The sequence below is a fragment of the Dendroctonus ponderosae genome, unplaced genomic scaffold, assembly GCF_020466585.1.
Source record: "Dendroctonus ponderosae isolate FM_Combo_2020 unplaced genomic scaffold, Dpon_F_20191213v2 Dpon_F_20191213_4, whole genome shotgun sequence".
Taxonomy (NCBI): domain Eukaryota; kingdom Metazoa; phylum Arthropoda; class Insecta; order Coleoptera; family Curculionidae; genus Dendroctonus; species Dendroctonus ponderosae.
In genome coordinates, this window is record NW_026018611.1 from 2,274,083 (window position 1) to 2,277,885 (window position 3,803).

General features: G+C 41.1%; 1 protein-coding gene across 1 annotated transcript in view; it reads left to right on the forward strand.

The window, feature by feature from the left end:
• LOC109543782 (G-protein coupled receptor dmsr-1) overlaps nt 1-3,803 on the forward strand; it is a 12,810-nt gene that overhangs the window by 4,427 nt on the left and 4,580 nt on the right. The gene's annotated exons all lie outside the window — the stretch shown is intronic.

Consider the following 3,803-nt stretch of genomic DNA (forward strand, 5'->3'; position numbering starts at 1 on the left):
TGATGTACAAATGAGCGTTCTTGCTCATTTTGCCTCCGAGATATGAGCAAAAACGGGACGGAAAACATGGAATTTTGGCATAATCTTGCACCTAATTCAATATATATTCAAATTTCGCTTTCTGGGTCAAAACTACTCGAATTTCCTCACTCACGTTGTTACGACTGAATCGAGTTTTCAATTCTCTACTTCGGGCATCTGAAGACTGCATTCAAAAGGCCAAGACTTGTGCTATTTTTGGCTTCTTCAAACTTAAACAAGAAGAGTGTAAACCGATCCAAAAAACAAACTGTCCGGGGTAAATCCGGCTGTAACTTCAACGTTTTTAAGAGCGTCCGATAACTAAAACCAGTGGACAAAATTCCGAAATCCGCGTTTTTCTCGGATGCGAGTCAATCAATTAACGCAGCCCTGGATCTAATTTACCAACATCCACTGATGAACTGTCGCCATTGGCGCACAGGTGTTTAGAAGTTTCGCAAACTTAGGACCATCGAGCCGGAAACGTAAGATTGATGATAGCACATGCTTCGCCCGAATTGTTTTTTATGGAAATCCCACCGAAACCGCCAGGAAAAACATCGACTTTTGCCTCTTGAACGTTGTCGACAGAATAACAACGGCCCCAAAGGGCGCAGCACATTAAGCACATTAAATGTAGATATATTTAGTTTGGTATTCATCTTGTTCCGGGACTCATTCTGAATTAATAAAAGCCAGCAAAGATGAGACTATTATCATTTTATCAGAAGCTTCGCCAATCAACTGGCTAAGAAAAAACGCGACTTTTGTTCGGCTCCCAATGGGTTCATCTGAACAAATGATGGGCGATTTAGCGATAAGCCACACGAAGGAAAACTGTTAACAAGAGCTGCGCTCAATATTGCTAAGGCATTTCCGGAGTCTTGCCCCATATCCAGATGGATCCAGTGGAGCGCTGAAACCGTTAGTGCCTTAAAGGACGTGGTTCTTATTTAGTTTTAAAGGACTTTGGATTGTATCAGTTTGACCCAGATTCGCTATGGAAATTGCTGAACGTATTTGAGCTTTGCCTCACTTACCCCCATTTGCAGCCGCTTCCAATTTGGCTCTCCACTTCGCCGAATGACAATCTCAACCAAACCGACATTGATATTTTTAATCAAATAATACAAAATCGCATCTAATTCCATTGACTGAAAAAATGTTGTTAGGGTTAAATTTAAGGAAGAATACGATCGATGCAAAATTCAATAATCTTAATGAACGCCTTGCACCGTCGCCATCAGATCAATAATAATCCATCTCCCCTGGCAACCACACCAGTTGTTTTTCCCCCAGGGATGTTCTGTGTTGTTGCCCGGAAGTACCGGCGCGCCGTCTCCTGTCACAGCCATGAAGTAGTCCCGATGTTGCCACTCCCGTCCTGGGCGTGTCCCGCCTACCAGTGTTGCCGCTCTCGTCGTGGTTGCTCCATTTTCCCAGGATGCTTGCAATGTATTTTGTTGAAAATGTCCGAATTACGCGCAATAGGAGCGCTCTATATAAATTGTGAAGCCTTTAATCAAAGCAAATCTAGTGACACATTCATCAGAGCCAATTAAACGATAGAGCTTAGGGCAACATAACGTTAAATGAAAGGTCTGGATTATCGGACGCTAATTATTCATATGCCTTGATAGTGCACTAAGTGTACTTAAACCATGTACAATGAAATGATGTGTGCAAACCAAAGCCTAATTTTACGCTGTAACGGTAACTAATTAGGAAATTTAAACCAGCATCAGCGACAAATACAGATCGGAAATAGAACACCGACTGGAAATGGAAAAATAGGAAAAACATGAATGAAACAGGTACAAAGGGATGCGATTGGCTCGGAGTTAACAAGCAAGTTATACGCGTTAGAAACCGGTGATCAGTGGCGCACATTCTGGCAGAAACCAATCTGAAATGAATTCGACATACACACTGTATTAGTGATAAATAAAACGCTGGAGCCCTAAAAACCCGCCCTCTACATTTCTGCCGTATAACTATCGAATTCAGTATTAGCCTGCGGACTTAATTAAATATTTTTCCAAATAAAACGGCGCTTAAAAACAGCAATTTTCTGTCATATTACGAATTTTAATCTGGAGCCCATAATTAATCCGCCCGGGCGGAAACTCAAACTGCCAAATTCTCGATTAAAGCGAAATGTAAACGGGCCTGTAAAGACTGAGTTGATTACCGTGCAAAGAGCCCCTGCATTCGAACTTATTGGCTCATGCGGCGGGAGAAAAATTGAATAATTCCGGGGATTATTGATGGAAAATAAACTGGATTAAGAATTCGTTTAACGGAACGAATGGCCCCCCAGATGGGGCTTTTAAGACGAAGCTCGACTGACTTAATTTAACAAGATTTCGCAAAAACTACAGGAATTAGCAACATTCTCCCTAGATGTATGGTAATTTTTGCGCGAAAAGCCCTGCTCGGCAATCAAAAGTTATCAAAAGTGAATGCACAAACTTGGCAAAAGCAAGATGAACGCATGCATAAAGGGAAAGTTTTGCTCCAATTGCCTGCCGTTTAACTCGAATGGCGGAAACTTATTAATCGACTGCTTAAAAAGACTCCCTAACACGGGAAGTTGCTTTTCAACGTTTTTGCGTGGGAATGCAAACACTCTAAATCCAATTTAAAGTTCCGTAACGTGCCTAACGATTTGCGCATTTAAGCCTGATTAAAAACGACACTCAGTATATGCTAAACGTCTGATAACATCCTTAGGATTCAAAAGTTAAGCTTTGGCGATGATCGCTTTAATTTTTTTTAAACAGTTTTATCGTTAAGATTGTACCGAGCGATGATCGTCTTTAAAATTTCAAAATCGAGCGATATTTGACCTCGCTATGAGATAAAGAGTGTAGTCGATTCCAAAAAACAAACTTTCCGGGGTAAATCTGGCTGTAACTTTAGTGTTTTTAGGAACTTCCGACATTTGAAACATCGGATTGAAAGATTCAAATTGGCAATTTTTGCAACATCTGCATCCCTGAAAATTTACACTGTTCCGATCGGACAGTGTAAGCGTTTCAGTTCAATCAATCATCATCCCTCTGTAAATCTAGGCATTCAAAACGCAGTTATTTGTCAATCAATCAACTATTGATATCAAAAGAGATAAACAAGTTTGCTTGAACGCTTTCAGTTCTGCGGAAGAACTGTACGGGTTCTGATGAGAACAGTGTAAGCGTTCAAGCAAACCACTTCTGAAGATGCAAGCTGCTCGTGCTTGCGAAACGTCAGGAAGAAATTCTATTGTACGACGGCCAAAAACCCGAAAAACCCATTAGTTTCAATGGTTAAAAATCTTGCAAATCAATCTGAGACGTCATTGAAGAAATTAAACCGTTAAATCCGGTCGACCAAGATGGCAACAGTGCATTGAAAATATGCACAATTTGTTCGTATGCGTCACCGGTAATTCAGTTTTTCAGCGTTTTTAAACCTGAAAAATTCAACCCCATGACCTTGACCTACTTAACAAATTTGGTGCAAAACCTAGCAAATCCATCTCAGACGTACGTCGTTCGCATCAATTGGGCTTTGCTCCAGCCCAAGTCACGTCGCTTCGTCGTTCATGGCCACACTCAGTGTACCATTTTGTATTTACGGGGTGAGGCCGTTTCCTAATCGCTCCGTAAATTTTTTCAAATATTGCGCGAAGGTTCGCAGATTCTGATGCGAGTTAGTGATTTTCCGAAACTAGAATTTCTTCCGAACCATTTTGTGCTATTTTCCTGATCGGTACGGTGATTTTTGCGAAAATACGAGAC